Source organism: Hyperolius riggenbachi, chromosome 1 (genome assembly GCF_040937935.1).
Source record: "Hyperolius riggenbachi isolate aHypRig1 chromosome 1, aHypRig1.pri, whole genome shotgun sequence".
In the NCBI taxonomy this organism is placed as follows: domain Eukaryota; kingdom Metazoa; phylum Chordata; class Amphibia; order Anura; family Hyperoliidae; genus Hyperolius; species Hyperolius riggenbachi.
Genome location: NC_090646.1, coordinates 567,817,710 through 567,839,427, shown reverse-complemented (window position 1 = coordinate 567,839,427; position 21,718 = coordinate 567,817,710). Strand labels below are relative to the sequence as shown.

Genomic DNA, 21,718 nt, shown 5'->3' with positions numbered 1-21,718 from the left:
ACAGTGCAAATGAGGCAAGTGGATAAAGCAGCATGTGCAGTCACAAATGCAGCGCAGTTGCGATCGCGTTTGTAATGGAAAAGGGCCCATAGAGGAGAAAGCAAAATGAAAGCAGATCAGGTCTGTTTCTACACAGTTAGTATCAAGTTTCAGCATAGCGTCAAAGTGCTCATACACTTATGATTTTCTCATTGGCAGTATTTTCTGGTGGTCTAGTCGTTCCCCTTCAAAGTCTTCCCTTGCAGTCTAGTGGTCCCCTATCCTTTACTAGAGTATTCCCTCAAACCCTGGTTTTCTCTCAGTATTCCTCCAGTCAGCCTGTGCCCACGCTGTCAGTCTGCGATCCTCTCGTCAGCTGTATCGGCCTCCAATAAACTGTATGCATGGCCCCAGGCCAGGCGCCACATCGCGTTCCTGTGCACGGCAGCGTTCTGCACATGCGCAGTACAGAACACATGTGCAGTACTGAAAAATCATTACTATCAGAATGCATGCAGCCCAGGGCCAAGCATGTGTAGTACCTCGTGACCGGCCACAACTAACCAACTTTGAGAAGGGTCACTGATGCTGACTGGAGGGTCGTGGAAGGACAGCCCGGGCACAGGATGACTTCAGGGTGCTGCAAGAAGCCCCATAAAAATATTAAACTGCGTTTTGTTTTTGACTTAAAGGGAACCTGAAGCGAGTAAAATTATTTAAAATCAACACATGCGTAGCTGCAAATTAATATTACATACTTATCTCACTATCAGTTCCTCTCAGAAGCTCACCATTTTCTTCTTACAGTGATCCCTTCCAGTTCTGACAATATTTTGTCAGAACTGAAATAAACCAGTTGCTGTCAGTTATATATCAGCAGCTGTCAGTTACTACTGAATGTGCAAGGTAATGTCCATGTTTCCCTATGGCTCAAGTGGGTGATATTACAATTTAACAGTGTGCTGACCAGGAAGCTGTTAGGGGGTAATGGCCATTTTCAAAATTAAGGACGAATTCCATTGATCACAGTGGACGAATGGGATGCAGGAGAGGAGAAAGAGATAGAGGTGTAGACTACACAGGAGGCAAGTATGACCTGTGTATGGTTATTTTGACGTTTTATTTTCATTTCAGGTTCTCTTTAAAGTGTACCAGAGACGAGTAAGTATAAAAGATTTATACATACATGGGGCTTCCTCCAGCATCCCCCCCCCCCCCCCATCTTCCTCCGCCTTCTTGTTTTTCCATTAACAGTCCTGCTAGCTCAGTGAGTCGGGGCGCACTGCGCATGCGAACAAGAAGGCAGAGGAAGATGGCATGGAAGTGATCAGTGCAGAGGGGCTAGAGGAAGCCCCAGGTATGTATAAATCTTTTATACTTACTGGCTTTACAGTGTACCTGAGACGATAGTCGTGTTAGGCTTTATACTTACCTGGGGCTTCCTCCAGCCCCCTTGAGGCCGCTCAGTCCATCACCTTCTCCCCTGGGCCACTCCTGGACAGCTCAGTACTCAGCTGAGTTGTGCTTTACTGCGCATGTGTGGACCGGCCATGCTCCCCCATGGCAGACAGCGATTGCTTCTGGGTACGGGAGTGCGACGAGGGAGCAAGTGCTGGTAAAACGGGGGACAGGAGTGGCCAGGTGAGATGGCGAGGGATGAAGTGGCCTCAACAAGGCAGGAGAAAGGGAGCTAGTCTACTTTAGGGGACCCACCGCAAATCCCCATAGACAATTTCACCTGGGCTGCAAAACGGAACAAATGTCTTCCGTTTGCTTGTTTAAACCTCCACAAGCCTTATATCCCTGGGTAGCTAAGCAGGTCCTCTAACGAATTTTGCGGTTTCGGTCAAAAAAAAAGTTGGAACTGACTGTACAGGAGCCGCCGAACGGCCGCAATTTCGGGTCCGTCAGCCATCTTTGTTCTGCTCTGCAGGTCGTTTCTTCCTCCTCATTGGAGGGAATTGTTAGGTGGGGGCGTGCCAGCTTCTGTCGGCAGCTAACGAACCCTCCAATGAGGAGAAAGAAAGGACCTGCACAGCAGAAGGAAGATGGCCGACGGAACCGAGATGAAGGCCGTTCGGCGGCTCCTACACAGCCCATTTCAACTTTTTTTGGACCGAAAACCTCACAGTTCGTTACAGGATATGCTTACCTATCCGTGGGTATAAGGCTTGTGGGGGTTTAAACAAGGTGAAAGCGGACATTTGTTCCGTTTCTGCAGACCAGCTGAAAGTGTCTATGGGGATTTGCGGTGGGTCCCCTAAAGTAGACTAGCTCCGGAGAAAGCCCCAGATAAGTATAAAACAGGCTTCCTTAAAGCTTCCCGTTAACCCCCGGTAGTATGGTCGCCCCCATACCTTTTAGCTGTATTCCCATGAACCCTCCCCCTCTGCATGTGTGGTCGCAGTATATAATATATATATATATATATATATATATATATACCCATTACACCTAGGGAGCATTATTTGACCACTGGAGCTCCCCCCTCTCTACATGACCATCATGTACCTGCGAACCCCCCTCCCCCCCTGAAGGTTGCAGCATCTCTCTCCCTCCTTCTTGCAAAACGCAGGCTATACTCCCTGTATACCTTGTCCAGTGTTGTGTCGCTCCCCTCTGCAGCACAGTACACAGTTCAGTACACTGAGCTGCTCTGATGACAGCTGAAGAATTGAGCAGAGGGAAGCGACGCACAACACTGGGCAAGGTATACAGAGGCCTCAATTCACGGAGCATTATCAAACGTTTATCAAACACTTTATGAAACGTTTGATAATTTACCTCATGGGTAAAATCTCATTTTAAATTCACTAAGGTGTTATATATTTATCGAATGTTTTACCGATAAAACGTTCAACAAATATATAACAACTTAGTGAGATTTTACCCATGAGGTAAATTATCAAACGTTTGATAAAGTGTTTGATAAACGTTTGATAATGCTCCGTGAATTGAGGCCAGTGTATATATTACACTCTGCTAGCAGGAGGGGCAAGGTGATGCAGCCTTCAGGGAGAGGCTGGGAGATGAGAAGACTAGAGGAATTCCTGCTGACCACCGGAGCACGAAGAGAGATTCTCGGAGAAGTGAGAGCCACACTCACGGGCAGCTCCTGCTATCTCTGTGCACTTCTCCCTGTGTGTGCAGGAGGTGTCCTGCAGAGATGACGTGAACTTTTTTTTTTTTTTACTTTTCACAACTGTTACTTCCCAGATGGCTGTTCGTCCCAGGCTCAATTAATATGCAGCCGCGGACTAACTTTATTAGGTGGGCGGGGCTTATGCCTTAACACTCTATTTAATGTGTTTTTTGGCTTCTTCTTCCTGGAAAGACTTGGTTTTCCCCCATAAAGTGGATGTCAGCTTCATGCTGGCGATGAGTTGAATATGTGGTTACAGTTCCTCTTTAAGTAAACCCAGGGCTGGTTCTAGACTTTTTGCTGCCTGAGGCAAACTGTGAGGATGTGCCCACTCCTCATTCAGGACAACAGTGCCACCTCCACCCTTCTGCTGTGCAAGTCAAATGAAACACTGCTGCTCTCCTGCCTCCTCACTCAATCCTCACACAGCACAACAAGCTGCTTTTCCCCAATAATCACCTCTTCACCTCACTCTCCTCTCACTTGTACTCCTACTCCGACTGCATGCTGTTACAAACATGCTGCCCCTGTAATCTCTGCACCTGATACAAATATTCACCTTGCTTCATGAGAGAACCGGCCCTGAGTAAACCAAGGGTCATATCAATTTGTCATAATTACCTCACAATCCTTGCAAGATCGATTGTAATTAATGTATCTGGATGACACATATTTGCAAAAAAATCGCTCTACCTCCCGATTGTATATTTTAACAAGGCCAGTTAACAGGAATAGAGTCTGAGCAATGCTTACTAGCAGAAACCTTACTTTTTTAGAGTATGCTTCCACTGTTACTTCATTGTAATAGCTGATTTCTGCTGCATGTAATAGGCACCTTGCTAGTGATGACAGTATGATTCACAGAACAGGAAGAATTCACTGAATTTTGTTACCCAATAGTTACTTAAGCCTTTATTGCTACTCTGTACAAGAGAGGCGAAGGTTTGTTCTGGCCTTGAAGTCTGTATACATGCCCAATTTATATTGGTGACGATTTTGGAAACAGTCATACAAATTCGGTTCAACTACACCTGTGAAGCTTTTTCTGTTCTATGGAGAGAGTCAAATGGACAATGAGCATCAGCTGAGCAGGAGTCAGTGAACAAACAGTGGTTGTTCATGTCAGGCATCTAAGGATACTGTATACTACATTTCTAAATAATATAACAGAACACCAATACTAATGGTAGGTCTCGGGCAATGGAAATCTAACGTCTGCTTATCATTTTTACGTACACTAGATTTTTGTCTCCCGAAACAATAACTTGTGATAGCACCAGGTGAGTACTGTGTTGTACATGTGTCCAAGCTGATGGCCTAGTTAGTGGTAACTGGTAACTGACCAAGTGGCCATCTACAGCTGCCCAATACTGTAGTTCCCACTGCAGCTCACAGCTGGACTTCTCCTGATACTAGTTGTTCTTTCTTCTTTTTCCATAGGGCAGATTAGGAAGCTTGGCAGATAGACATTAGACAAGTAGCATGTTGGAACATGATCGGGAACAACCGTTTTGACTGAAAATTTTAAAGTGAGTTTCCACCTTAAAGGGACACTGTAGTTTTTTTCCTTTTAAAATATACTTATTTCCCAAATGTCATGCTATTCCTGTACATCCAATACTTCCAGGGCCTGAGCACACTTGTACACTTCTGTGCATTTTTCAGCAATGCATATCAATCTATAATACAATTTTTTAAATATCTGTTCAATTTAAAAATTGCAATCAATTTTTCTGACTGATTGTAACATTTCAAAAAAAATGACCAATGTACCACAAACCTATGTTCAATTTTTCCCCAATTATGATAAAAATGATTGGAAAATCTGAGAAAATTGCTTGGGTGTGTATATTAATAAATTGACAATCTAACATACACCATACAATCTTTAGAGAAATTGAAGAAAAATATCTGGCATTCCGGATAAAAATCGAAAGAAATGGGAAATCCGATCAGATTTTTCAGTCAAATGAAAAAAAAGCTTTCGATTTTTTCGGGAGATCTGATCGTTTTTATCGAATTGCCGTAAAATCGGATCATTTTATTGTATCGTGCGTGGCCACCCTAACAAGGATGTGTTTCTGAAAAATGCACAGAAGCATGTAAGTGTGCTCACACTCTTAATGCCCTTTTACACTTACTGCGTTTTAATGTTTTTCTTTCCTCCATAGCAGTGTATTGTGAAAAAGCTTGAGGCAGGGAACACACTTGACAGTTTTCGTACGCGTTTTATGCACAGAAAAACTGAGAACTCATGTTAATCAATGGGCTAGTGCACACTTACTGTGTTGTTCGCACGCAGAAAAAAAACTGACATTCTGCATGATGACTCTGCACATTTTGGCAGTTTTCTCTATCAATTACATCAGCTGCTGTGAAAAAATGCGCGCGTTTTCCTGCATGGAAACAAACTTGGTGTGCAGAAAAAGTATGCAGAAAAATGCGCACAGAAAACTGAAAGTCAAGTGTGTTCCCTGCCTCAGTTTTTAAGCTTATAGTGTGAAAGAGGCCATAGGAAAACATGGACGCTGGACTGCATTTCAGTTATCCTTTCAGTTACAACTGACAGCAACTGATATAGTGTAAAAGGACCAAAAGGCCTCACACTATATGATGAAAAACTGATGCACTTTAACTTTCCATAGCAGTGCATTGTGAAAAAGCTTTCAGTCCCAATGCGTATAGTGGGAACTGAGCCATAGGAAAACATGGGCATTACTTTGAAAATCAGTTGTCCTTTCAGCTAGAACTAATTCAGCTAATGAAGCTGCACTGTATGGGTTGCATTGCATAGGTTGGCTGCGATGTAACTAAACATCACCATTGCTCTTCTATATTTCAGGATGCTCAAGCAATGTATAGTGTGAAAGTAGCCTTAAAGGACTATATGCTCAGTATGGACTTCACACTTGGAAACATTGGAAACATGGAGTGCCTGCACAGAATCCTGGGTGCTCCATGCGCCGCACTATAATACAGTAGAGTCCCGTTTTTTCCAGAACTAAACTAACCAACAGTCTCAACCAACCAGCACAAAGTTCTGGCAGAATTCACAGTGGTGTAGGCCAAATATTTAGGCTGTTTGTGGACTCTTCTGGGTTCCGTGGCTCCCCCAATATTCTATGGCTCCACATGGTTAATATACTTTAAAGGGACACCGAGCAGTGCAGAAACTATGGAAAGATGCATATCATTTTAAAGCTCTCTTTCTCCTCTTTCCAATGATATATAAACCACCACCCTACGCCTTTTAGTTTTCGCTATTTTCGTGATTGAAATTGCCGCGGCCGCGATTTCGATCGCGAATATAGAGAAAACTAAAAGATGTAGAATGACGATTTAGGTGTCACCAGAAAGAGGAGAAAGAGAGCTTTAAAATGATATCCATCTTTCCATAGTTACATTGTATTACACAGGGCGACTTTTTCTCATAGTCAGCAGCTCCATTCAGCAGAAAAAGTCGCCCTGTGTAATACAATGTAACTATGGAAAGATGGGTATCATTTTAAAGCTCTCTTTCTCCTCTTTCTGGCGACACCTAAATTGTCATTCTACGCCTTTTAGTTTTCTCTATATTCGCGATTGAAATCGCAGCCGCGGCAATTTCAATCGCGAAAATAGCGAAAACTAAAAGGCGTAGGGCGGTGGTTTATATATCATTGGAAAGAGGAGAAAGAGAGCTTTAAAATGATATGCATCTTTCCATAGTTTCTGCACTGCTCGGAGTCCCTTTAAATGACTGTATTTTAACATTTAATACAGAGTTCAAGTAACCCGAGAGTTCAGGCACAGCTGGAACGAAAGGGGCATGACTGGGCGGGCCCTGGGATGGACTGAACAGGCACAATTCGGCTCAGGTGTGAATTAAAGGTGGAGCGCCCGAAGGGGTACCTTCCCCCAGGCATTATAGGAAAAGAGCAGGAGAGCTGCTCTCTCTTTCTGCCCAAATAGGATACAGGAAACTCTCCATTCTCGCAGGATCAAGGGCTGGTAAGTGTTTGTTTGTTATTTTCTTACTACAGTAGAATCCCTTTGTGTTAAACTTCAAAGATTCTTCCCAATCGGCTACCATATCTGGAGTTGCTGTACCAAAATCAGCTATGCATTGTATATTCCTCCGGCCGCATGGTCAGGTCCTGAGGATTGATTTCTCTATATGCTGGTGCTTTCCATAGCGGAGTTTACTACAAGGAGATTCTACTGTACGTAGTCTATCATTTAGCTAGCTTTTTACCCTGTACCATGTCAGAACAAAGCCGCATGGTAGGTGAAGTAATCAGTTGCCTTACACAGAACCATGGTTAGCATTTGGGATACAGAAAAAGTTTTTAAGCAGAGTGTTGCTAATTACTGGCTAATGAACCTACTTCGCCTTACAATAACATTAAAGCAGTCATTAGCCAGAAATAGGGAAAGGCAGAAGCTTTCCAGTACAGAAGAGACACAGGGATGGAGTGGCTCACAGGGGTTTATAATATGCCAAGGTTCATAAATATAGGCTGAGGAGACAAGATAAATCAAAGCCCAGCAAAGGCTAGTAAAGTAATAGCTTTCATATAGAACAGCCATCAATACAAACGGAAACAGTGTCCTAGGTAAGTAATTGGTTAGCTATTCTTTAGAATATGTAAGAAACCAGGACAACATCCTTTATTAACAAACAACCTAACTGCAGGATAGGTAAGTTTCATGTTATTCCTTTGCAGCATGAAGGCATACGCATATTTGATATTTACTCTGCGAATCGCGACGCTACGGAATATATGGCGATTAATAAACCAAGAAGAATAGTTACTTACAGGAAGCTGCAGGTTCCAATCTGGCCTGCACATTCCTACTGAGCTAGCTAGTAAAACAGGCCATGCACTGCACAGTCTGCCTTTCTTTGTACTTGTGATAGTAATTGTGATCCATACTTAAACCCAATTCAATTTACAATTGATCAAATGTTATGGACTGCTGAAGTGTGTAATTGAAAAATATTGGTACAGTGTATGGCTACCTTATCTGTAGTACAGGAAAGATTACATACAAAGGTTTAGGCCTCATGCATACTGAACGTTGTAAAAAATTGATGCGTTTTATCTAATGGCCTGCATATCACCATTGTCCTTGCTCCAGCCAGAAGAGCAGTTCAGCATCAGAAATCCTTTGTTAGCACAGGGTGGGGTCTTAGTGCAGCCCCCCCCCCCCCCCCCCCCCACCCCTTTTTTGAGAAGAGCAGTTTCTGCATCAGAAGTCCTTTGTTAGTTAGTGTGGTGACCCCCCCCTCCCCCCCCCCCCCTTTCTGGTGAGGGCTTAGTACAAATGGGCTTAGTACAAAAGTATGATATAAGTAGCATTCCTCCAGTTGTACCGTCTGTAATAGTGAAGGGGGATAGCTTATAAGCAGGTTTTTCAATACTCTGCAAATTTTCATATTTACCCACCCTGGTAGTATTTCACATTTGGTCAACTCCTACACAACTGTTTCAAGTAATTGGTCTACAATGGTGATATCACAATAGAAGAGCAGATCAGAGGTCAATGCTGTTTAGGTAGGACTCAGTGAAGAGAATTAGCACATCCCTTTGATCAAAGCCAAACAAACTCACGGCAGACTATATTGTCCTGGAGCAATGACCACTTCTATAGCTGGAAGAGTAATAAAGTCTGTCACCCCAGAGCACAAAGCTGACTAGATTCCAGCCTGACCCTGAAGCAGGCTGCCAAATAAATCTGACTAGGATAATTTAACTCAGTGGGGGAAAATAGCTGACAGATATTATGATACTTAGAGTGAGAGTACCTTTGATAAGTAGTAACTTGTATTAAAATTCAGCCAAAGACATAAAACTGCTGCTTTAAGTTTCTCCACAGCAGTGATATAAGCTATCTGCATAGAGCCTGTATGCAGAGGAGTAGTCCTGCCAAAGGGAGCTGTGCAGGAATGAGAGGAGCTGTTAATTAAACTTGCTATTGCTATTGTTTTACCATAAGTGCTATGATATAGTAGGCTGGAGGACAACTACCAGACCTCAATAAGGAATGATACATGTATGTAATGTATGTGTATGCATGTTCCAGGGTGCATATGCACGTGTAGGTAAGTGCAGGCATGTATATATGTACATGTGTGGGGTGTGGATGTAGGTATTTATTTATTTATACATCACTGTGGTATGTATGCTTAACTGTATACACACGGTTGCGTTGTGTAGACGTATGTGTATGGATGTATGTATGTAATGCATGTACATATAATACGTATTTGTATGCGTATATGTATGTATGTAGGTATTGATATGTGTATGTACGTGTGTGTGTGTATATAGTATGGTATGTGTGTATATATATATAGATAGATATATATGTATGTATGTATATGTGTATATATGTGTATGTACATATGTGTACACATACAGTATATGTTTGTGTGTATGTGTATGTGTGTAGATATATATATATATATATATATATATATATATATTTTTTTTTTTTTTTTTTTTTTTTTTTTTTTTTTTTTTTTTTTGTGTGTGTATATTGCATTGTGCATGCCCTACTTCCGTACTCGATGGTATTGTAGGGTACCTTATATGTTCTGTACAAAGTGTAATTTCTATACCTTCATGTTACAGCCCTTGTAAGGCGGGGGGTTTCAGTCATTCCGCAGCATGCACGTAAACTTACACTTAGGAGGAGCAGAATTACCCCTAAGGATACTGCATCATATGCTACATCCATTATAACCGCTGGATATTGCATGGTATAAATTATATAGGATTGGCAACAAATGCAATGAGCATCGCATCATAGAGTATATGTCTTATATACACTCCTTACTACATAAGATATTGCTACATTACCAATATACCCAGATTATATGTTAAATATAGTATAAACATTAATCGCTGATTATGGATGTTGGTTATAATAAGATATAATAATAATATAATGCACGCATGTATAGTGGGGTAGGTATATACTCACACACACACATATGGTGTATGTGTGGGGGTAGGTAGGTAGGTATTTACTTGTTACTTGCTTGTTTGTTGGGTTGGTGAAGCACCAGCAGATTGCGCAGTGCCGAGGTATGCGTAAGGGTATACGTATGTGGGTATTTGGGTAGACATATGCGTGTGGATGTACATGTGTTTGGGTAGAGATATATATATGGAATTTAGTTAAAGGTACAGGGGCTTATGTGGGTGTATGTCCTCATATGTAGGTTTATACGTGTATGTACTGTGGGTGTGTATGCATACGGGTGTAAAGTTTACCTTCGTGGTACGGTCCTAGTAAGGCACCCTCCAGCTTGCAGTTAAACCTACACTTAAAATGAGCAAAATTATCCATAAGAGGACTGCATCACATGACACATCTAGTTCAACTGCTGGTCATTGCAGGGTATAGATTATATTGGATTGCCAAAAAAAAAAAAAAAAAAAAAAAAAAAAAATGCAATGAGGATTGCATCATAGAATATATGTCTTATATACACTCATTACTAAATTATAATTTTGGTAAATTATATACCCAGGGTATACAGTAAATACAGTATAAACAATCACTGATTTGGGATCTTCATAAGCCCCCCTCCCCCTGTATTTTGCCCCACCCTTTTTTTTCCCCTCCCATATTGATCAGTGACCTTCCCTCAGAAAATATTTCAGAAACTAATGCAACGGAGCCATGATGGCCCATCTTATTTAGAATTTTCAATATTAAAAACAAAACCGGGCATTGTGCTCATGGTAATGTCTTAGTGCAGTATAAATGTGTTACATGCTACAAAATGACCATTGCATCAATGGGCACAATTACAACAACCTCTCTATGTAAAGGGGATATTACTTTACGCATATGAAGTATTTACCGACTCAGGGTCATTTAAACGTTACACGAAGGGCCGATATAGTTGGTTATATGCATCAAACCATGTAGCGGTAAGAAAAACCAAACTTACGTCCATCCACACCTGGCAGAGCGGTAGCTGCTGAAAAATGTGGGGTTGGGGCCGCGTCGCGTCACAAATTCGGTTGCCGCACTATGTCCGCCCACACCTGGCAGAGCACTAGCTGCAAGTGGAGGGCTAGGGCCGAGGCACATCGCAAGTTTGTCGACATTCTATACGCAGCTGAACCTGGCGGACCACTAGCCACAGGAAAGGGCGTTGGGAGGGAGACTCCGATGCCCATTGGACAGTCCTACTCCCATGCTTGGCGGAACAGTAGCCGCAAGTAAAGGTGTACAAAGAAGGGAATAATGCCATTTAGCCGAAAGGGCAGGGCGACAACAGCCCCAAACACCTGGCAGAGCACTAGCTGCAGGTATGTGTGCATATGTATATACATATATATAAAAATAAATAAATAAAAAAACGTAGTGGTAGCGTTAATAAATGCTCGTTTGGGGTAGATATAGTCTCTTTACCTTCTAGGTAAGTAACATACACCCGTGGCTTTGTCCCCGTCTCGGATCATGGGATGGGGTCAGTGGCCGGGGCAGGTAAGAGGGGACTTGGAGGTACACTGGTTTAGGTTCCCAGGGGCAAAGGTGGAAGGGCTATGCCAAAAATCTGACATATCTAGCCAGGGTTAGGGAGTAGCCAGATATAGTCATAAGACACATAGGGGGAAACAAAGTAGGGATGAAGCCAATGCATCTCCTGATGCTGGATACAAAAGAACTTTTTAGACAAGTTAGTCAGGAGCTCCCGCGGGCAACCATTATATGATCCGTAATGATCCCGAGATCTAACTGGCGCCCACCTCCCCCGGAAAGAATCTTAAACCGTTCCAGGCGAAAAATCAACACAGCTATTTGAAATGTATAGCACAAAAGGGGGGCATAGCCGTCCGTCACAGATTGCTAGAGAGTCAGGAGGGGCATTTTCAAAACGATGGGGTTCACCTGAGCGTTCTGGGTAATGAGATTTTTCTGTCTGGGTTAGGAGAAGCCCTAGAAGCCGCACTCTGTTTGAGGGCGGGCATTCGTCCTTGAAGCGGCAAGCCCGAATGCCGTGGCGGGTCCGTGACAATGCCGGCCTGGACGACATCGAAACCAGAAGTACACACCGCGCTTGGCGAACGGAGTAAGGCATTTATGCTAAGAGTGCATAGTGCTGGTTATGATATATGGGTGCCATGGAGGCACAATGGTTTCTGGGTCATTAAACTAGGTGGCTCTAGGGTGGGTCATCGACTGGTTAATGGCACCATGGGCGTCACTGGCAAGGGTCAGTGGCGCAAAGTTTAAGGGGTGTCACTGGCGCGGGTCAGTGGCACAAGGTTTTAGCGCAAGCCGGTGGTTGGTACTGTGACATTCACAAAGAGGAAAGGCATTGTCACGGGACCTGTCAGAGCGCGGTTTACGCAAGTTATTCTTATTATTATTGCTTAATGCATGATTGATTTAATTGTTTTTCTAGATTGTATTATCTTAAATCTGTATTAAAGCTGTGGCCTTTAAACTCCAATTGGGTGTCACGGCTTTTATTTCAGGTAAATGGTAGGTCCGACCTCTATGGGCCCTGCCCGGTCAAGTAACCCGAGAGTTCAGGCACAGCTGGAACGAAAGGGGCATGACTGGGCGGGCCCTGGGATGGACTGAACAGGCACAATTCGGCTCAGGTGTGAATTAAAGGTGGAGCGCCCGAAGGGGTACCTTCCCCCAGGCATTATAGGAAAAGAGCAGGAGAGCTGCTCTCTCTTTCTGCCCAAATAGGATACAGGAAACTCTAACACCCACCCTCCCTGTGCACCGCTCGTCAGAATCCCGCAAGTGGCCACATGGGTGTTGGGAACATACCCTAACTATGCTACCCTTGTTGTATCCTAACAGATTCGTCACAGCAAGAGGCGGGTCCGTGACAATGCCGGCCTGGACGACATCGAAACCAGAAGTACACACCGCGCTTGGCGAACGGAGTAAGGCATTTATGCTAAGAGTGCATAGTGCTGGTTATGATATATGGGTGCCATGGAGGCACAATGGTTTCTGGGTCATTAAACTAGGTGGCTCTAGGGTGGGTCATCGACTGGTTAATGGCACCATGGGCGTCACTGGCAAGGGTCAGTGGCGCAAAGTTTAAGGGGTGTCACTGGCGCGGGTCAGTGGCACAAGGTTTTAGCGCAAGCCGGTGGTTGGTACTGTGACATTCACAAAGAGGAAAGGCATTGTCACGGGACCTGTCAGAGCGCGGTTTACGCAAGTTATTCTTATTATTATTGCTTAATGCATGATTGATTTAATTGTTTTTCTAGATTGTATTATCTTAAATCTGTATTAAAGCTGTGGCCTTTAAACTCCAATTGGGTGTCACGGCTTTTATTTCAGGTAAATGGTAGGTCCGACCTCTATGGGCCCTGCCCGGTCATGGTATGTATTTAGAGTGGGGGTATAGTACTGTACAGTATTAGCTAGGCCTATTTCTAACAACGAGTCTGAAGAAACCAGAAAGCACAGTTTTCCCGTATCTGCCAATCTCCGTCGATGCTGGATAACCAAGACTCTACATTACTAGCAAGTAGACAAGGCAACTATTTAAAACATTTATGGAAGTATTTGGGTGGACAATTTATCTTGAGCATTTTCCACTATAGGTGGGAATTCTCTTTAAATGTGCATGGACCTTGATCTAGTGAATTGTCTGAGATCTAAAATCTTTTACTTTGGAGGAAGGAGTGCTCTTTGTTCTCAAACATAATTGTACATTGCACGCCTGTACTTTTTGCTATAAATATATCAAATGTACTTGGCTGGCAAGGATCTATAGCTGTATTTCCTGTTAAGGCGACACTCAGGTTTTATTAGACAGACAACTGTCCAAGCTCCTCCCCCTACCCAATTATCGTCTACATAATGAGGTAGTCAGAGAGGATCTGGGAAGGGGCAGCCAGTATTGCCCTGTGTGCATGGAGTTGACCCTGCTCATCTACTCCTCATGCTGTTTAAATATTAAAGGCTTGTTTCCATATGCACGCTTTTAGCCGCGCTTGTGGAAATGCGATTGCCTGATGTTTCCATACATGCACTGCGATTTACCACTGAATCGCAGTGCATGGCTGCATGCATTTTGGGGTGATTGTGCCCGCGATCCCATTCATTGTAATGAATGGGATCGCAAGTGCCACCTCGGGGAATCACGTGATGCAACATAGAGCCACGCTAATGCATGGCCATCTGCGTTGCAATGGAAATGAGCCCTTACTCCTTATGGCCAGCTGCACCACAACAGATCTCCCTTTACTTCCTTAGTGTGAAAATAAGCATTCAACTATTTCCACAACCTACCCTATAACTTTATAAATAGGTTAACTAAAAGAGTTTTTGTTTTCTTGCGGGGGACATAAGGTGGGGTGGGAGAGAAAGGGAGCTGGTGAATAATGGTACCTATGATATTTGAAAACACAACAGGACAGTGTGGGGTTCAGGGCCGGTCCTGGACTTTCTGCTGCCTGAGGCAAAGATCGTAAAGGCGCCCCCCCCCCCCCCCCCCAATATTTCTACATAACATGAGCGGCGGCCGGCGGCAGCCAGCCAGCCTTATCATCATCATCGTCACGTCGGCGGCGCTCGCTGCTCAGTGACTGACCGTGACAATCAGCCGCAGCCAGGGCAGCAGAGCGGGCGGCAGCCGCCGCCATCAAATCAGCAGGCTTAGGCACTAGGCAGCGTCACCAGCATGCAGCCTTGGAGGAGACAGGAGAGGCCGCAGAGCTCAGAGTCATCGGACTCGGAGGCCGGCGGCAACAGTGCAGTTTCTAGGCTAAAATGCACCCAGGGCGAGGGTGTAAAAATTGCGCCCCCCCCCGGTATAGGTAACCAGCTATAGGTCCCCCCCGAGTATAGGTGGCCAGGCATGGGTGAGCCAGTAAAGTTGCCCCCAGTATAGGTTAGCCAGGTAGTTGCCTCCAGTATAGGTAACCAGTATAGTTGCCCCCAGTATGTTAGATAGGCAGGCACCCCCCCCCCCCCCCCGGTATAAGTTAGATAAGTAGGTGCCCCCAGTACAGGTTAGCTAGGTAGGTGCCTCCAATATAGGTAGCCAGTATAGTTCCCCCCTGCATAGGTTAGATAGGTCGGTACCCCCAGTATAGGTTAGTTAGGTAGGTGCCCCCAGTATAGCCAGTATAGTTGCCACCTGTATAGGCTAGCTAGGTAGGTAGGTGCCCCCAATACAGGTTAGATAAGTGCCCCCAGTATAGGTTAGATAGGTAGCTTCCCCCCAGTATAGGTTAGATTAGGTCGCTGCCCTTCAGTATAGGTTAGATTAGGTAGGTGCCCCCAGTACAGGTTAGATTAGGTAGGTGCCCCCAGTATAGATTAGATAGGTAGCTGCCCCCAGCATAGGTTAGACAGGTAGCTGCCCCCCAGCATAGGTTAGATAGGTAGCTGCCCCCCAGTATAGGTTAGATAGGTAGCTGCCCCCCAGTACAGGTTAGATTAGGTAGGTGCCCCCCAGTATAGGATAGATAGGTAGCTGCCCCCAGTACAGGTTAGATTAGGTAGGTGCCCCCCAGTATAGGATAGATAGGTAGCTGCCCCCTGTATAGGTTAGATAGGTAGCTGCCCCCCAGTACAGGTTAGATTAGGTAGGTGCCCCCCAGTATAGGATAGATAGGTAGCTGCCCCCAGTACAGGTTAGATTAGGTAGGTGCCCCCAGTATAGATTAGATAGGTAGCTGCCCCCAGCATAGGTTAGACAGGTAGCTGCCCCCCAGCATAGGTTAGATAGGTAGCTGCCCCCCAGTACAGGTTAGATTAGGTAGGTGCCCCCCAGTATAGGATAGATAGGTAGCTGCCCCCAGTACAGGTTAGATTAGGTAGGTGCCCCCCAGTATAGGATAGACAGGTAGCTGCCCCCAGTATAGGTTAGATAGGTAGCTGCCCCCCAGTATAGGTTAGATAGGTAGCTGCCCCCCAGTACAGGTTAGATTAGGTAGGTGCCCCCCAGTATAGGATAGATAGGTAGCTGCCCCCAGTACAGGTTAGATTAGGTAGGTGCCCCCCAGTATAGGATAGATAGGTAGCTGCCCCCAGTATAGGTTAGATAGGTAGCTGCCCCCCAGTGTAGGTTAGATAGGTAGCTGCCCCCCAGTGTAGGTTAGATAGGTAGCTGCCCCCCAGTATAGGATAGATAGGTAGCTGCCCCCCAGTACAGGTTAGATTAGGTAGGTGCCCCCCAGTATAGGATAGATAGGTAGCTGCCCCCAGTACAGGTTAGATTAGGTAGGTGCCCCCCAGTATAGGATAGACAGGTAGCTGCCCCCAGTATAGGTTAGATAGGGAGCTGTCCCCCAGTATAGGTTAGATAGGTAGCTGCCCCCCAGTATAGGTTAGATAGGTAGCTGCCCCCCAGTATAGGATAGATAGGTAGCTGGCCCCCAGTATAGGTTAGATTAGGTAGGTGCCCCCCAGTATAGGATAGATAGGTAGCTGCCCCTAGTACAGGTTAGATTAGGTAGGTGCCCCCCAGTATAGGATAGATAGGTAGCTGCCCCCAAAACAGGTTAGATTAGGTAGGTGCCCCCCAGTATAGGATAGATAGGTAGCTGCCCCCAAAACAGGTTAGATTAGGTAGGTGCCCCCCAGTATAGGATAGATAGGTAGCTGCCCCTAAAACAGGTTAGATTAGGTAGGTGCCCCCCAGTATAGGATAGATAGGTAGCTGCCCCCAAAACAGGTTAGATTAGGTAGGTGCCCCCCAGTATAGGATAGATAGGTAGCTGCCCCCAAAACAGGTTAGATTAGGTAGGTGCCCCCCAGTATAGGATAGATAGGTAGCTTGCCCAGGTAGGTGCCCCCTCATAATGGCGGAGGGGGGAGCCGGAGCCGCGGGGAGGGCAGCCCGACCTCTCCCTCCCTCTCCCCGGGCCGCCCTCCATGCTCCCCCCTCAGAGTGCAGGCAGCAGAGTTAGCGCGCAGGGAAGCGCTGCTGTACACAGCCTGTTACCTCCCTGGATCCGATCGCCGCTCCCGCCCTGCTGGTCTCCTCTCTGCCTAGCCGGCTGATACACACGCGGCTGCTTCCTGTGTAAACAGGAAGCAGCGTGTGTAATGTATCAGCGGCTACATTGCAGAGAGGAGACCAGCAGGGCGGGAGCGGCGATCGGATCCAGGGAGGTGAGTAACAGGCTGTGTACAGCAGCGCTTCCCTGCGCGCTAACTCTGCTGCCTGCACTCCGAGGGGGGAGCATGGAGGGCGGCCCGGGGAGAGGGAGGGAGAGGTCGGGCTGCCCTCACCGCGGCTCTGGCTCCCCCCGCTCAGTCACAGCCACTTCATCTGGTGCCGCCCCTCCACTTCCTGCCGCCTGAGGAACCCGCCTCACCCCGCCTCATGGGCGGGCCGGCCCTGGAAGGGTTAGATACATATTACACACTGAGCATGCTGGGAAATGGGCAGGAAGATGAGACTACTGAGCTGCAACACTATCAGGCCACAAACTCACTAGGCGTGATTTCTAATCGTTAGTGATTTGAAAAACTCTTGCTAATGCAATGCTATGGGGGATTTTTATAAAATCACATCGCTCAAGTTGGATCACACCCATAGCATTACATTAGCAAGAGCTTTCAAATCACAAAGCGCTCAGAAAATCGCTCCTTCCCTCTTTCCCTGAAATTAAGACACCCCCTAAAAGTTTTTCTCACATTCTCTCCTCTGACCTCCCCACCATCATCCTCGGGGATTTCAATATACCCATCAATGAACCCAAGAACTCTGTTGCGACCCGGCTACTCACCATAGCCAACTCACATGGCCTAGTACAACACACCAACGCCCCCACTCACACTGCACGTCACACTCTCGACCTTATATTCACTAAATCCACCACCATTGCAGACCTCGACATCGCACCATTTCCACCCTCAGACCATTACCTTCTCGCCTTCAACCTCCTCACGGAAGGCACCTCCAAACTACCCGCCCACCCACCTGGTCGATGGCAGCGAGACCTACGCAAGCTCAACCCTGGCGTCCTTGCTGACTCCCTCCATGGCCTATCCTCCACTCTCCCCACCCTAACCTGTCCTAATCTTGCTGCAGCTCAGTATCACCAAATTCTCTCATCAGCCCTAGAGAAAGCTGCTCCACCAATATTCCGCCGCAACCGACCCCCTAACCCCCAGCCCTGGCGCACTACCCATACTCGCAACCTCCAGAGGGAAACACGCGCCACTGAACGAAAATGGCGGAAAACTCGACTAAACCAGGATTTCCTACAGTACAAGACTAACCTGCAGCAGTTCCACACTGCCCTTGCTCATGCGAAGCAGGAATACTTTACCAAGCTCATCGGAGCACAAGCTTCCAATCCCCGGCGTCTTTTTGGCACCTTCAACTCCCTGCTTAAACCCACCCCCCCACCTTCTGTTTCCTCCCTCTCTGCCACAGATTTAGCCACCCACTTCACCAACAAAATAGTCTCCATCCGTCAGGAAATATCCAATCTTCAATCTTCACCTCCCACCTGCTCACAACCTACTCCTTCTCCACCCTATCCTCCCCTCACCTCCTTCACTCCTACTACCACTGAGGAGGTCAACCACCTACTGCAGACTTCCCATACCACTACCTCCCCCCTTGACCCTATCCCTTCTGATCTACTTCAGCCTCACTTCACGGATCTGGCCCCAGTCCTCACTACCATGTTTAACCTCTCCCTATCCACAGGCACCTTCCCCTCAGACTTCAAGCAGGCCACTGTACTGCCTCTGCTCAAGAAACCCTCCCTCGACCCCTCGCTACCCTCCAACTACCGCCCGATCTCCCTCCTCCCCTTCGCCTCAAAACTCCTTGAGCGTCTGGTTCACAAACGCCTGACCCAGTACCTCAATGCCAACTCACTACTAGACCCACTGCAATCTGGATTTCGGCCTGCCCACTCAACCGAAACGGCTCTCACCAAAGTGGTCAATGACCTTGCCTTAGCTAAAGCTGAAGGTAAATACACCATTCTCCTCCTCCTTGACCTTTCAGCAGCTTTTGATACAGTAGATCATCCCCTACTCCTCCAGTCCCTCCAATCCATGGGCATTCACGATCTCGCCCTGACCTGGCTTTCATCCTACCTCTCCAACCGCTCCTTCACGACCTCCTTCAATGAGTCCTCGTCCACCCCCAACCACCTCTCAGTGGGAGTCCCCCAAGGCTCGGTCCTTGGCCCCCTACTGTTCTCCCTATACACATCCTCCATTGGCAAGGTTATCTCCTCCATGGGTTTTAACTATCATCTGTATGCAGATGACACCCAAATCTATCTCCACACCCCTGACATATCCACCACTACCATGGACAAGGTCTCCTCCTGCCTATCTGCCATCTCCTCCTGGATGTCCGCTAGGTTCCTAAAACTAAATCTAGACAAAACGGAATTTATGATCTTCCCACCCCGGTCATCCCTGGACCTCCCAGATGTGCAAGTCACTGTTAACCACACTACTATTCACCCTACCTCTCAAGCCCGCTGTCTGGGTGTCACCCTGGACTCCGCACTCTCCTTCACTCCCCACATCCAAAACCTCACAAAGTCCTGCAACTTCCACCTTCGTAACATCTGTAAGATTCGCCCTTTCCTGACCCCTGCCACCACCAAACTCCTCATCCATGCCCTCATAATTTCCCGCCTCGACTACTGCAATGCCCTTCTGTCTGGACTCCCTAAGACCCGAATAGCCCCACTGCAGTCCATCATGAATGCGGCTGCCAGAATTATCCACTCCTCCCATCGCTCCACCAGGGCGGCTCCCCTCCGTGAATCCCTCCACTGGCTTCCTATCCAGTCCAGAATCAGATTCAAGATATTGTGTCTGACCTACAAATCCATCCACAAAACCTGTCCAACCTACATTTCTGATCTTACTCAGAGATACACACCAAGCCGCTCACTCCGCTCCTCCAATGAACTTCGCCTGACCGTCCCCCGCATCACCCAGTCCCATGCACGCCTCCAAGACTTCTCAAGAGCCGCTCCGACACTATGGAACTCCCTACCTCCACCCATTAGGGCAGCCCCCTCCTTCAACACCTTCAAGAAGGCCCTCAAAACTCACCTTTTCACTCTTGCCTACCACCCCTCACAATTGCTCTAAACCCACAGCCGAACTCTGATCCCCTACCTCTCGTGTCCCTACCTCTCCCTCTAGATTGTAAGCCTTTGGGCAGGGTCCTCACTCCTTTTGTGTCCTACCTGATCATGCACCTCCATTACTGTGCACCCATGCTATGCATTTGAGTGAACCTAACTTGCCTAACTCCATGCTCCCATCCAGTGACTGACTAAGCATTACCTTGTACTCATACTGTGCTGTGTGATCTGGTTTTCTTGTATTCCTGTATTGTCATATTGCTGTTTGTCACCCCTAAATATTGTCTGTAACCTAAATTAATGTCCAGCACTGCGTAATATGTTGGCGCTTTATAAATACAACAAATAAATAAATAAATAAATAAATAAAAGTAACACTGTACTCAAAGGCAGACCGGGCATTGTTCACATGAACTGCTTTTAGGGCCTGAGCCCACTGATGCAGTTGTGTCCGCTTTTCAGTTACACATCAATTTTAGAAATGCTGAAAAGCGGACAGAAGCGGATACAACTGTGCCAGCGGGCTCAGGCCCTTAATTCATCATCTTCATGCCATAATTATTACAAAAACATCATTCACAAGTATTGCATCAAACCTTGAGATGGTGTTGGTGTTGGGGTTCACAGGGTTCGGGTGACCAGGGGAGTGGGAGGACGGCACTACAGCCGTTTTGCGCCTGACCGGCGCTTGTTCACGTGCGTGTGTCCAATGTCCAAAAAGTCCCCCTAAGAGTAAGCTCTAGCAGGAATTTTGAGCATGCTCAAAATCTAAGCCCTACCCCGAAAGTAAGCCCTAGCAGCAGTAAGGGGAAGAAGTATGGCAACTTGTGTTTCTACTGGAGCCGATGATCTCATGGGCAGGACCAAGGCTCTGTCTTTGGGCCAATCACTGCACTCACTGCTACTCAGGGAGAGCAGTGATTGGCCCAATAACAGCGCTATGGTCCCGTTTACGAGATCATGTGCTCCAGTATAAACACAAGTTGCCGTACTTCTTCCCCATAGGCTGAAGATCGGGGAAACAGCGGGGAAGAAGCAGATTAGGGGGACATCGCAGGACACGGGGGGCAGCGCGACATGGAGCTAGGGGTGAGAGGAGGATGAAAGGGGTCAACGGAGGACACAGTGTCACCAGGAGGACACTAAAGGTACAAGGGGGACACAGGGGCACACAAGAGGTGGATCCAGCAAAGGAAGAGGGGGTACAGTGGGGAAGGCAGGACGACACACAGCACAGGAACTTGTCTGTTCATATAAATATAACACATCTACTGAAAATAAGCCCTTGCACAACATTTGGAGCAAAAACTAATATAAGACACTGTCTTATTTTCGGGGAAACACGGTAGTGGGTTTCTGGCCTCACCCATGAGATCAAGTCTTAATCAATGACAGGCAACCTGCCTCATACATGTGAAATCTCGCTCAGCAGAGGGAACTGTTGTGTGGGCTCAGGCAATCTGCCCTTTGCAGGGGAAGCAACTTGCACTCTTCAAGCAGCAAGGAACTACAGGATTCACCC

The 21,718-nt window shown here is 46.5% G+C and overlaps 2 protein-coding genes across 6 annotated transcripts in view; one reads left to right on the top strand and one right to left on the bottom strand.

Annotated features, from left to right (window-relative positions):
• Positions 1 to 21,718, top strand: part of SKIC3 (SKI3 subunit of superkiller complex) — a 244,395-nt gene that overhangs the window by 321 nt on the left and 222,356 nt on the right. The window contains exon 2 of the mRNA XM_068247711.1: positions 4,562 to 4,650. The gene's annotated coding sequence lies outside the window, so the exon portion shown is untranslated. The remainder of the gene's footprint in view (positions 1 to 4,561; positions 4,651 to 21,718) is intronic.
• The window catches only part of ARSK (arylsulfatase family member K), a 113,235-nt gene that overhangs the window by 84,587 nt on the left and 6,930 nt on the right, over positions 1 to 21,718 (bottom strand). The window contains exon 1 of one of the 5 annotated variants that reach the window (XM_068247741.1): positions 5,263 to 5,638. The exons of the other annotated variants lie outside the window; for them this stretch is intronic. The gene's annotated coding sequence lies outside the window, so the exon portion shown is untranslated. Of the gene's footprint in view, positions 1 to 5,262; positions 5,639 to 21,718 lie in introns of those variants that run through there. 5 annotated transcript variants of the gene reach the window in all.